General features: G+C 38.0%; 1 long non-coding RNA gene across 1 annotated transcript in view; it reads right to left on the reverse strand.

Moving 5' to 3' along the window:
- Window positions 1-2,162: 2,162 nt before the first annotated feature.
- Window positions 2,163-14,374, reverse strand: part of LOC149919065 (uncharacterized) — a 73,291-nt gene continuing 61,079 nt past the window's right edge. Inside the window, exons 2-4 of the long non-coding RNA XR_016464750.1 lie at window positions 12,013-12,196; window positions 3,086-3,169; window positions 2,163-2,995 (exon numbers count right to left, since the gene is read on the reverse strand). This is a non-coding gene — a long non-coding RNA (uncharacterized LOC149919065). The remainder of the gene's footprint in view (window positions 2,996-3,085; window positions 3,170-12,012; window positions 12,197-14,374) is intronic.

Here is a 14,374-nt window from a genome sequence, read left to right on the forward strand (position 1 = left end):
AAGAAAAAAAAGAAAAAAAAAGGAGAGCTGAAGTTCAGTTTACCAAAAAGAAGATTTAAAAACATAGTGTAATGATTTTGAGATACGTAAAAGTGAAAGGAAAAACTGTGTTTTGTGTTCACTGGTGAACAATATGTAAAAAATGGGTTTAAATTAAGAAAAGAAGATGTAAGATAAATGGCTGAAGGAGGAATCTGTTTAATTAGAAGAATAATCAGAGAATAGAGGATCATGTTAGAAGTTGACAGACCATCTTGGGTGGGATGCTATTAAGAGCAGCACATACAAACACCTACAAAGAAGGCTCTCAGTATAACTGAATCTGTCTTAAGAGAAGGAGGGGCCAGAGGATCTCACAAGGATCATTCTAGCCATATTTATCATGATTATATCATTTTACAGCTTGGATTCAAAGTTTGGATATTTGTAATATGCTTTGAATATATGTAATTATTATACTTAGGGATGGATTTTATACCATAATCAGTTTTTGAAAGGATAACCCATTATTTGAGAGAAATATAAGAGGCAATTAAGCTTCGCTGAGAATGAGAGGAAAAGTTGCTACTGCCCAAAATGAAAGCTACACATAATACCAGTCAGAAACTGAGTTACATGAAGAAAGAAATAAACATATTCACTGTGGACATACTGCAATTTCAGATATCTGACTGCTGTTTGCAGAAGCTCTCATATATCCAAAGCCTAAAATGCCAGATGCACAAACACAGAGGGTGGCAGGAGCACTTGTGTGTTCCAGAGAGAAAGCTACGAGGATTTTTGAATTGAAAGCAAGCTGCAAGAGGAAGAGAGACAGACAGACAGACAAAAAGAAAAAGGAAGGCTTGAATTGAGCAAGGAAACTTTCCTGTTATCCAGTTCCACTGCATTCGGAGGAAAAAAAGTATGTAAACTATGATTCTATCAAGGATTGTCTGGCTCTTTCTTGGTCTTAAAAACAAAAACAATATTCAACAAGTCAAATGCAGCATAATAAGTCTAGTCAATGAAAGTTCAGCAATAAACGTGAAAGTGGGTACCTGGCTGTAGGGCTGACTTTGCTTACAGAATCATAGAATGGCCTAGGTTGAAAAGGATCACAATGATCATCTAGTTTCAATCCCCCTGCTATGTGCAGGGTCACCAACCACCAGACCAGTCTGCCCAGAGCCGCATCCAGCCTGTCCTTGAATGCCTCCAGGGATGGGGAATCCACAGCCTTCTTGGGCAACCTGTTCCAGTGTGTTTCATCACCCTCTGAGTGAAAAACTTCCTCCTAATATCTAACCTAAACTTCCCCTGTCTCAGTTTAAAACCATTCCCCCTTGTCCTATCACTATCCACCCTCGTCAACAGTCGCTTCCTTACCTGTTTATATGCTCCCTTCAAATACTGGAAGGCCACAATGAGATCTCCCCAGAGCCTTCTCTTCACCACACTAAACAAGCCCAGTTCCCTCAATCGTTCATCGCAGTAGAGGTGCTCCAGGCCTTTGATCATCTTAGTGGCCCTCCTCTGGATTCGTTCCAATAACTCTATGTCTTTCGTGTGCTGGGTGCCCCAGGACTGGATACAGTATTTCAAATGAAGCCCCGCAAGAGCCAAGTAGAGGTGGACATCACCTTCTCTCCCTGCTGGCCACCCCTTTTTTAATGCAATTAATTAATTGTTCAAGATTTCTGTGCATCTTCGAAGTTAAACATATCATTTTAAGGAAAATAGCAACTCTGTATTTTAGCTCCAATTCATCCATGTTATTAAAGTCATGATTAGTCAAACTGATTGTGAACATACATTTAAAACTAGACCAGTACTTACATTTTGTGAACATGCATTTAAAACTAGAACTATACTTATATTTTTTATTGAGTCACCCCTGTAATGAGTGAAAATTGACTTAGAAATAAACCTTAGCCACATGAAGTTCTATTTATCTGTCAGCAGTCTGATTTTGAAAGTCTCAGACAATGCAGTGCCCATATTTAAATTCACTGCAAAATCAGTGCTTTTCTCTTGACAATCACATTCTGTTTTTGTGTTGGCAGTTCACTTCGGAAGGGTTAAGTCAGAATATAAAACTGTGAAGTCTTCATTGTATTATTCTGAAATAAAAGAGAGACTGGTGACAGAAAAAAAAATACTAAGTTGCAGAAAGAGAGAATTGTAAAAAGAGTAATGTGCTTGCAGGATTTTTGAAATATAATTTTCTGATGTTTGAGACAGTGTGAATAACTTAGTTCCTTTTCTATGATCCAGCTTCTTCTCCTGTTAATTCTCCCTTAAAAATATTATGCTTTCCTATGGCAGTTCAGTCCCCTGCCATGCAAATAAACATAAATGTAACAAATTCATCATTAAGACCACACACTGAAAAAGCAACAACAACAGTAAAAATGAGCTATAGAGAAAAGAAAAATCCTCTTTAAAAATACTACTACCACTAATATAATAACACAGTTTGACAACTGGAAGTCCTGCTTATCTGCCTCTTCTCTTTAGCAAATAAGGATTCAAATATAATTACTTTGTGCCAATCCATTGTAGAATCAATTTGTTTGAATCAGTAGGGCTATCCTCAGTTTATATGTTTCCATTCATTAGAAATGATCCCTGTTGGTATCTCATTCTACTGAATTAGGAATGTGGGAAGAAAGAAAAGTTTTGTAGAGGAGATTAGTTTCTTAGAAGTTTAATCTTCTGTGTTCAAAACCAGATTTTGTTTCCTTTTTGTATTTCCTAAAGATGCCTTTTACTAATAGGTAGTACACTTATCTGTCTCAAAAGCAAAATGTTGGGAGCAAAGCTACAGTTCCCTCATCATTTCCCATGTTCTCTCTTCATACTTTCAGAAAGACCTTTTTCAAACTACAAAACCCCAGCAGCACAGTAGATACAGTGTACTGCTACAAAAGCTGCTTGAAGAAAAAGTCCACCTCCATCACAGAAAACAGCCATATTCCAGATTACAGTAACTGCTGGCAGGGTAGATCCAACACTGTGAAATAAAATAAGAAAAATGAAGAGTAATAATTTTAAAAATCCACAACTTTTAGGACTATGCCCAAAACATTAGAAAACTACCTACCACTGATTAGCTACTTAACATGTATGTAGTTCTTTAGGATCATATTCTTCATGGATTTTTGTAAAGCTTCATCCTGCAGTTATTCTGTGGACAAGTAATGAAACAAGTCTTTATATATATCACATCATTTCTGAAGAATTCGAAACAGCTTTGAACCAACCTTAGAAGGCAAATGCAGTGAGACAGAAGCTTCCTAAGAAAACCTGTCTTACTGGTATGTGGAGGTTAGTTATGACAATAGACAATTCCGTGTGTAGAAAGAGAGGCCAAAGATTGAAGCTGGGGTGCAAAACTGATTAGGAGCTGACTGAAATGTTGGTAGCACCAGGAATAAGAAAAGAGGAAAAATCATAAGCAGTGCTACTCAGAGAAAGAGAAGGAGTAGGGAAAGGAGGAAAAAGTATCTTCAATTGAAGACTGGGGAGGAACAAGGACAGCAACTCCCCCCTCCCACTATCACCTAATAAAAATCAGGAAAAAAAGTGTACGAACAGTGAGGCAACTTTTCAAATGAGGTGTCATCCCATGAAGTAACAGACAGGAGAGGTTTGATCTATTTGTCTTAAAAAGACTGAGGAACTTTTTGGAGAAGGCAAGAGAAGGAAAGGAGAAGGATGCAAGACAAAGGAATGCAGAGCAAGAGAGCAGCCATGGTAGCAACTATGAGAGGGAAAGCTGCAGGCAAGAAAAGAAGGAGCTAGAGGGAAAAGGAGCTTGGAGGTGCAAGCATCAGAGAATGAGTAGTGAGATGCAGATGAACAAAGCTGGAAACAAATCAATTGAGTCGATTGTAAAAAAAAAAAAAAAAAAAAAAAAAACACTTGTGCAGCTGTCTTGCAAGAAAATGGCAGGCATCTCCCCCACTCAACATATATGCACCATCTGGAATAATATGGAGTGCATGTTTCTACAGGGCAATATGCTCTTCCACATATTTGCACACAAATTCTTGCAGAATCATAGAATCATAGAATGTCCTGGATTGAAAAGAACCACAGTGATCATCTAGTTTCAACCCCCCTGCTATATGTGAGGTCGCCAACTACTAGACCAGGCTGCCCAGAGCCTTGAATACCGCCAGGGTTAGGGCATCCACAATCTCATTGGGCAACTTGTTCCAACAGATCCATCAATTCATACAGTTAGGCTGGTCTTGATTTTGTTTAGCATTTCCATCATTATCAGCATATTCAAATCACAATGCAATACCATTCACAGTGTAACACCAGGCATAAGGAGAACAGAGTCTGCTGTGGGGAACACAGAACACTGGATAGCCTATGGTGTGGCTCTGGAGTGGAAACACATTGTCTGGGCCCAGGTCAGCATTTAGATGCAAGTCCAGCCATCACCTTTTTAACAGACAGATAATCCTTAATTTTTACATAATTGACACATCCACTTAATTTGGTTTAAGCACACCTAACACTTACAGAGCATCTCTTACTGAAAGCACCTGCCATTCCCACTATAACATTTTGTACTCAGAAATGGCATCAAGCATTTCTGGCAGTAGTAGGAAGCCTCCACTTGCTCCCATGTGGTACTACTACCTAACTTTTCTTATTAGACAAAGTTGTCTTCATAAAGCTAATATCCCACCACGTGTCACTCCCATCATTTCAGTGTCCTTTATCTTTTTTATTACCTACCGATTTTTCTGCCAAGACCTTTTGGTGATTGATCTGTTACAACTTTATTAGAAACCGTTCACTTAGAGAAGGCTTGTGGGGGAGGGGAGAGGGGGGTGTCACATTTATTCACAAAGTCATTAAACTGACAACAGTGGGGAAAAAAATCCCAGAAAAAAAATGAAACACACATTCAAAATAAATAATAAATTGCAAAATTACTCAGTTGTTTCCATATATTTTTCTTCTCCTCTGGATAGTTAAGGTCTGTACTGAGCCATGCATCTTGATCTTGTACACATCCTTTAGTATCAGGAGATATTAACAGTAATTACATTAGGATCTGTGATTTAGTTAATTGGATTTAAAATATTCTGATCATGAATCTGGATCAGATCTAATTTCAAATCACACACAGGTTGAATTACTGACATAGTAGCTGCGCAAGAAATAGTTGTTAGTTAAGTGCCCCATCTGCATTTCATTTATTATCTATTGTTACAATGGCAAAAAACATAAGGTAGAATCCGAACTCACTTAAAATTACAGTCTTTCTTTTTATGCTTGACTTATCTCACATCTCACTCTTCTGTTTCTTTTATACTATGTGAACTCTCACCACTACCCCTTACCTCCAATTCATCAGAGGTTAGATTATTGTACCATTTCAGAATTAAGTAATACCATTTCCTTTAACTAGTGTGTTGTGTTCATCTCTTCATCTTTTTATCCTTTCTTGTCTGCTCTTCATAATTACTATTCTCATTTTCTTCCTGGAAAATAGCCATGAATCTGCCCAGATTTGAGCCTTCAAACTCATTTCCACCTGAAAGTTCAGCATGGCCAATTCTTCTTCATTGTATTACTTACTGCTAGGAACGGCTCCTGGGATTTTCATGAGAGAAATGAAAAGAGTTTGTGACTAAGTTTTTTGATAAATGTGAGAGAGCAAATTTTAAGGACAAAGGGAACCTTCATTCCCTTTGCAGCAAGAAAACCCAAGCAGTTGTATGTGCTGCCCAGTTGCTAATATTTAAAAAATGATTTATTCATTTGACAGGCAGATCTAGCAACAGAGGGGAACTTGGAAATAGAACAGCTAAGTTTTAGGACATACATTTTGTAAGAGCATAAGCTATTTATTAACTAGAGATTACCAAATATTACATAAAAAAATCAATGCCATATTGGATTACCGCCCTGCAGCACCCAATCCATTTCATAGTATGCTACAAAAATGCACTTTTCTGCGACCAGAAGATAATCAGACTCTCACAGGTGTGCACCACGTAACTGTGAGTAAGCAGAAGGGAGCTCTGCTCACTTCAAACAGTTTATCTTGTGACCTTACTTCTCTATATATAAACAACTGATGTGATGTTTTAATGGTTTCCAAAGGCATTGTAGGAACAACCTAAATAAGCTGTGACCTACTGAAAACCCAACTTAAAAATCTCAGCCATAAGAGCGCTCTGTTTTATGCCAGTTTCTGTTCATAAGGTGTCATGGAAAGTAATTATTTTGGTTTTGAAAAATGTAGTCACAAGCGTCCTCTAGAGTCTGGAGTTGGGAAAATGCAGAAGACAAAGTACACTGACTATTATTTGCTAAAAGACAACCCAGGAAATACACTGGTGTAAAATTTGCCTTTGTAGGCAGTCCTCATGCAAATAAAAGGGGGACTGCACCATGTGGTTAGTGGTAGCTGTGCCTGTGCAAGTACTTATCAAAGAGCAAAATCATCAAACTTTGTATAAGTGTGCCGCTCAAACAGCAAGCCCAGTCCTTATGTAAACAGTACTGGCCAATCACTGCAAGCAGACTAAAGGTTGAACTTCCTTGCATAAGACGCCTGACAAAAAGTTTTGGTGAACACCAGTATAGCAAAACATCTCTTTGGAAGTAATTTGCTGGGGGAGACAGGCAGGCAGTGGATGCAGTTTAAGGAATAAATAGGCACTGTGATGTAAATACTATACCTAGTTATTTCTTTGCATCTTGACTTACTTTTGTCACATAGGCTGAAAATGCTTTGTTTATAGTATCTCCAGCCCCTAGGGAAAGATACAATATTTTCCATTTCCTTTCCTTTCTCTCCATTGTACATCCATATTTAAAGTTTTACTTCTACTTCATCTTCATCTTTATCCAGCAAATTTGGTCACTGTTTCTTAAAACAGTGAGGTGTGAGGGTCAGAGAAGTTGTGCAGGGACTTATATTTTGTGAATACAGGTTCTGTAAATTTCAGTGTATATAACAGCAAAATTTCTACATCCACATTGTACACTTCCAACAGCAAAAATGAATTCAGTCTTTTTGTCCTCTAGAAACCAAACATGGACCACTGCAATCTGCAGTCTCTTCTTCCATACTGCAGATCTTTTCCTCTCTGTTAGGATTAGGGAGAGATATGACAAACCCATCTGCTTAAACATGTTCTCAATTAATAAGCTATCAGCCATCCTGAAAAATTAGCTAGCTAATGTGAAATTCAAGCTAGTTAATGAGCACATGCACACACTTGTGCAAGTGTGTCCCCACACACATCAGACCACAGGCATGTGCACATGCGTGTGCCAGTGAGGGATCATTACCCATAGCAAAACAGATGAGCCACCAGGGAACTCCTGACTGACTGTCTCTAAGTCACCCATTATGTTTTATGCCTCCACTGGAAGCAGCACAGCAGCAATTCTTCTCTAGGACAAGTTTTTAGATTTGTCATGTCCACACTCACCAATGTAGAAGTTATGGTAGTGGCATCAGAAAAAACAATTAACAAGAATACTATGCAAGGGGCCAAGGGACGAAAGCTTTTATTTCATCAATTGGTCTAAGTGATTAAATAGGTACATAACACTGCTGTAAAAGTATCCCTTAAAAAAAAAAAAAAAGAGAGAAGGGAAGGCATGGAGGGAGTAATTACCAATTACTTTCTTTTTTTTTGTTCTTTTGTGAGACTAACTCGCATGACCAAGTAGTTTACTCCAAGACAAGCAGTTAACAAATTACCTACTCCCACTCAACAGAGTAGTTCCAGCAGCTTGATGATATCTGATGAAGATCTGAAGATCACAGCTGCACAGATAAAAGGCAAGAGCAACACAGAACAGACACTGCACTATCCCTGGGTGAGGAGTATGAGGGGAGGAAGTCCTACTAGTCTCTCATCAGCTCTCTCTCTCATATCTGAAAGCATTCATTGCTTCATGTAATGGGAGACGAAAAAGGAGAATGAGTTTTCTCATGATATCTTGTAATATATTTTGGGTTGGGGAACTAAGAAAGATTACACTCTTTCTATAAGATTTGCCTTCAGCTAGTCACATCTTCCTACCAAATGACTATCCACCAGATGGCAAAGACGGCATGCCAGCCAGTTAAAGTTGTTATCCTGTCCCCACTACTGGATGGCTGTCTGGTCAATAGTAAATCCCAAACTTAGCAAGTAAATCCCATTGATCTTGTGCACTCCCCTGAAAATGAGCAGAATCTGTTATTTGGGTATTTCACCTGTTCTACCTTCTTACTTGCAAGTCTTGTGATCACCACTGTATCTCCTGGATGTGGATAGCAGCCTATTGTCAACTTTACCACGGCCAGAACTTGCTGTTCCTGACTTAGATTAAGACAGGAGCTTTTTTCCAGGGTAGTTTCAATCCCTAAATCTGCTGCTTTTCCTTCAAGATATATTCTATTTGGCCTCTACTAGAAACATGATTGAAAAAATATCAATAGCAAAGTGATTCAGAGGCATGAAAACTAGTCCAAAATATAAAATAAGTCCAAGAAAAAGCCTTCTATTATTAAAATACCTCACAAAGAAAGAATCAAAATCCCTGGTCAGCTTCTATCTGTAGATTCCAGGCCAATACAGCATAAGCACATTTCTGGGAAGTATCCAAGGCTTTGAATACTTTTCTAGACCTTTTGAGTTCACCAAAGCATTAATGACTGTATGAAAAATGCAAATTAAGTACCATATGTGAATTCAAAATTAAAGCTTTATAGAGAACAAAGTAGAAATATACATTCCAGATGCATTCCTGCTTGAAGGCTAAAAGAAGAGCAGCTTTCAGGATTTTGCCAGGTTCCTCCATTGTAATTCCATCCCCTTTTTGAACAACTCTCTATGTAAATGATGACAGGGCAGTTAAGCACAGTGATTGTTAAATGCTTCCTACTGTTCAGTGTGGTTTTTATCAGAATTTTTCAATGCAGCATCTTTATCTGTACTGCCTTTCACTCAATGCTAAGTGGCTGCTTCTCACCAGCTCTAACAAATACCTCTTCTGTAAGTTTGATCTTTCTGCTGTCATAAGTATTACACAATATAAAAAGCAAGGCTTCTAATAGCTGAGAAGTAGATCCAGTCACGTGCCAGATGCATATTCATTTCTCATATTCAGTCCTTTCTTCCTCATCTCAGGGAATAGGAGCAAGTCACCTGGCAGTACACCAAGAGCCAAGGTCTTGCCTGCACTAGGCTGGAGAGTCTTATAATCACAGCAAGGTTTCCCAGGTGCCCCTACAATACAGCACATACCAATGAAACTAATCATCAGCAAGTACTCTGGAGTGATCACATCACTCAAGCAGACTGCACTTGACCCACACAAAGTTAATTGTCATGTTAGTCTCTATACACACAGGTCTCACAGTAACAAGCATTTCCAAAGGAAGATGTGAAGTTCCCTAAGTACTTATTTTTAAAATAGACTGTGTTATTTTCATGGCATTCAGCTGCATTTTCTTTTTTAATTTTTGAAAACACTACACAAAGGAATTTCTCATATTATTCACTGTCATCTGTAATAACACATAGCTAAATATGAAATGGCACAAGAGCTGCCATGACAGATAACACCATTAAAATCAGCAGCCCAGAGCAAATCTCTTCCATGCCCAATTTGCAAATATGTGAAACTCTTCACACTAGAAATTTGACAGAATAAACCAGACTGCACAGATGTTTGGAAGAAAAAAAAAGTTACATTATCAAACATCAACAAGCACTGAAAAACCATTTAGTGAAACAAGGCTCCAAAGACATTCTTTTTTCTTACACATACATGAAATTCCCTGAAGTATATATATACACTGCCAGAGGATGGCACAGCTCTGTCTCTCATTGCACAAGACATTCCTACCTTGCCTTGGGACCTGCTGACTGGAGCAAGCTATATGCAGTTGGCTGTTTCACCACCTTTCAACCCTTCAGCTGGAAAGTCCATGTCTGCGCCACAAATTTACTAAGAACTACTCACACAAACTCAAGAAAATTTTATGTTCTCTGTAGTTCTCTGTCCAGGGAAATCTACCAAAACTTATCTGAATTAACCTACAAAGCTACCCGGGCAGATGGAATTTTTCAGCTGCTAGTGTAGCATTTGCAGATCGTAGAGTACCTATAAACAGTTTGTGAAACATCAGTCAATGATTTTTCAGACTCACTGGCACTACACAAAAAAGGATTTTATGACTATGAAGACTTGTAGTTAAAATACTTTTGACTGAAACAGTCAGTTACAAAAAAAGTATTTCACTATGCGTCAAATTAAACCTTAATGGTTGAGGATGCAGAGGCAGAGTCATGTAAAAAGAGAAATTTTTTTTCCATACATTTGATACAGTGTTTGAAAAACAGTGCTTATATCCATCCTTAATCCCAAGTAAAACAAGTCACTTCTGTCACTTACTAAATCTCAGAGCTATCACAGAGGGATAAGGGCAAACATGTTACATAAGATGAGAGCCAATAAAAAATATGAGTTAGCCAGGAATGGGTTTGCACCAGAAGACAGAGGAAAGTTTCTCATTTATTGAGGAGATGAAATTCAGGCTCGAGAACAGTTTTCCCATAGGAACAAAGGAGAAAATCTAACAACTTTAACATAGATTTTGCCACACATATGAAAAAGATTAGAAGATCTGATATTTCAGAGTGATAAACTTTTGTGTAACACAGGAATCCCCATTCTTTCTAAATCTCCCGTAACAATTACCATTTATACAAATAATTTCAGGAGCAATGAAGTAAAAAAAAACAACTCATAAAGTGGTCTGTGTACAGCTTATAACTAGATCTATGTGCATGCACACAGAAAAAAAAAAAAAACTGAAGGTAAAATTAGGTGCTGTGTTTGAGCAGAGTTCTCTCTATAGAATAATAATCCTCACAGTACTATTATAATTTCCTACAGGAAAAGATAGTAAAGTAGTTGTGCTGGTCTGTAGAAGCATTCTTTATTGATTATATCATAAATGGCTTGAACTCTATCATGACAGGGCTTTGTGAGAGAACAAGAATTGCTAGTTATTGTGTAAAAGTCTCTAATGTGCCTAAGAATTCTAGTAGATCTGCAGAAGAATAAGAACAATATGATTAAAATTAGGGTTAGAGGTTTTTGAAGACCTTACCCTTTACTAATAAGATTCTCAAGGCTCAAGGCCACACTATTGATAAAAAACCATCTGCATGAGAATGTACACTGTGGCAGTGATCCCAGAATACATGGCAAATTTTTTCAAAGCAAAAACTTTTTGTTATTTTTTTAAGTGAAAAGAAGAAATATAGAACTGTCTCAGCTATGCCAAAATGAACCTTTTACATAAATCACTCATAAACTCACCTCAGCCACCAGCAAGTTTTGACTCACATCATCAACTTGCCACTTCTTCCCCACCAGAAGAGCCCCATCCTGGAGATCACGGATAGATCTTACCACACTGTGAGTTCTGCTGGCACCAACTGAGGGGATGAAGTGCTGAATAATGGGGATATTTCCACTCCTCTCACAAGTGTAACACATCAGGCAAAGCTTTTGATTAATGTTTACAAATGTTTACAAATAGAAACAAGGAAATTTGACTTTTATCCAGCCAGGTTTTCCTCAGTTTTCCTATGGCTCAGACCCTCCAGCTTCAGCAAGCCAGTACTGTAGCATATTTTTCTCAAATCATCTAAAGTAATTCCTTTATTTCCATGCTAAGGGCCAACAGAAATTTCCAAAGAAATAATATTTTTCTCCTAGGAACACCACTATATTTCCCATCTGTTTTGAAAAAGGCAGGCAAATATTCATCAGATGACAACTTATCATGCCTATCCAGATGAAACATACTCAGCTGAATAACCTAAAGTGAAACTCTCTGTTTTTCATTACTTACTCTCTAGCACATCTGTTCCTCTAAGAGAATTTCTTGTAGTGTTGAAGACTTCAGAAAACTGGAGAAGCTAGATATAAAAATGCGGTAGCCACCTCTGGCAGGTGCTTTTTACTTTTTTTACACACCTGCATGACTGACTGCTTCAGCAGCGTAGGAGTTGAACTTCAGTTCTCTTTAGTTCTTTCATCATGAAAGCTGACAGTGATAATCTTAGCAAAATTACTCCTGTGTTCAGATAACACCGATAATTGTTTGTCCAGGTCTGTGAAATCTCCTTCATGGTGCTTTTTAGCACCTTTAACAGCATGTCTGCAAGAGAAAAAAACATGTATTAATTGAACAGCTGGCACAGGCCAACCAACATAAACAAGAGAGAAGACTAACAGAATACAGGACTTTATATATACTATATAAAATACCCTAGAGAAACATGTTTAAAAGACTGCACCAGGGAGATAGTCATTATATACAGCGAACTTCCGTCAATAATGTATGATATCGTATACAATAGCAAAGAGAAAAACAGTTTAAAATTTTATCTAGAATTACATTATTCTTTGTACCTACACCCTTGAGAAAGTAGCCTATGATGATATAAAAAAGACCACATTTACCACTTCTTGCTTTTGGCATTTGGACTGGCAATAACTGTCCCTTTTTATTAACACTGTTTTTATCTAGAGCTGTAATGACCACTTACACAGGTGAAATGAAAGACATTTATTTCATTCGTAACACCTCACTGGAAAAAAAAAAAAATCAATGTATTGCACTAATTTGCTGAATAACTTTTTGTTGTTGAGGAGATACAGAGAGCCAGCCACCCCACCTGGCATGCTCAGAAACTGATTACAAATCACTGTGCCAGAAAGGTGGAGCCTTTCCATCATGTGTGTTATGGTTTGCAACTCTCCGCTAACATGACTAGCAAAGATGACATCAATTATAGAGAAGTTCCTTGGGGAAAACCTGAGCCTTTCCTAGAGCATTAATCAGCTTTTTCATAGAAAATTAAGAAGCTGTGCCTTTGCAGGCCCAAGCAGGCTGTCACACATTAGGCCTGCCTGGGTAAACTCACTGCGTTGAGATGCTGAGATGTTATCTCCATGGACCAGCAACCACCAGTAGTGAATTTAGAAGAGCTTAAGAAAACAATCAACAACAAAACACTCCTTACCACTCACTCCTTCACAGAGGAAGAGGGTTATTTACTGGACATGTTCAAACCAGGATTACTATCCAAGTCATGTAGGACTATAGTGCTGGTACTGTGCAATGTAACTAGTACATCCTACATCATTTCTTCAGACTATGAGCAACAGAGATGGAGCACTGCATTTCACTCAGTAAGAATGCTACTACCACATTTGAATGTGTTATTAATTTCTTACAGCTCAGAGCAACGCTCATGAATAGGATGAGGACTTGGAACAGACAGACCTGAAGAGCAGTGCCCTGATTTCTTGCTTGGCCAGTACTCATTACACCCTGAACATAGCTCATGTCCCTTTGCACAGAGTACAGGTTGTCATCACAGGAAACCATCTAACAGATAAATTTGCAGCCTGCTAGAAAACAGCAGAAAGATTCTGATACTCAACCAGCTCAGTTTCAGTTAAATTTTATTAATGCTTGTTCTTTGGCTTCTGGTATCATTTGCACATAGATCTCTATTTCCGCTGTAGGAAGAAGGGAGCCATTTCCTTTTAGCACTTGTGACTTTCCGTGCAGGAATGCAAATGCTCTTTCTTCACCATTTGGACTCTTACTGTCCACATATCAAACTCCAGATCTCAGAAAGCTGTGCTTCAAGTGTGGTAGTTTCTGCTCTCTCTATTACTAACATCATTCCTATCTTCTCTAACTTTTTAAAAATAATTTTGGATCATGGAGGCAAGAACACTATACTGCTGTGAAAGGACCAAATACCATATTAGGATGAAACCACAAAAATGTAGTTGGAAAATGTGTGAAGTCGTTGCATTCTTCTGTTTAATTCTGATAAAGCCCCCATTTGAACAGAGTACCCTGTTTTAGGGTTAATATCAAAGGAATGATGTAGAGTAACTGAAGAATAGTAAGAATAGTCACAAGGGTATCCAGAAGGCTGGAAAGCATGAACAATTGCCTAAGTTAAAGATAACATGACATAGTAGCTTGAGATATGTAAACAGTTGCTACAGTGAGGAATTGAGCAATTTGTTCTCCATGTTTATAATAGCTGGAGCAAGCAATAATAATATATAAATTGCAGCAAAAAAGGTAAAGATTAGACATCCAAAAAACTTGCAAAATTTCTTAGCGTACAGGTGATCCTATGTCAAGGTAGGAAGAAGAGCTATTAACCTCAAGCCTCCTCTGAAGCAAATAGTTCTACATTATGCAAGTAGACTGCTTCACAAACTTCAGCACCATTTCCTTCAGAGAGATGAAGATCTTGAGCCTCAAGTTACTAACTGAAGTAGTGGGGATGCTGAGTGTCTCCTC

Source organism: Phasianus colchicus, chromosome 2 (genome assembly GCF_987193195.1).
Source record: "Phasianus colchicus chromosome 2, bPhaCol1.hap1.1, whole genome shotgun sequence".
In the NCBI taxonomy this organism is placed as follows: Eukaryota; Metazoa; Chordata; class Aves; order Galliformes; family Phasianidae; genus Phasianus; species Phasianus colchicus.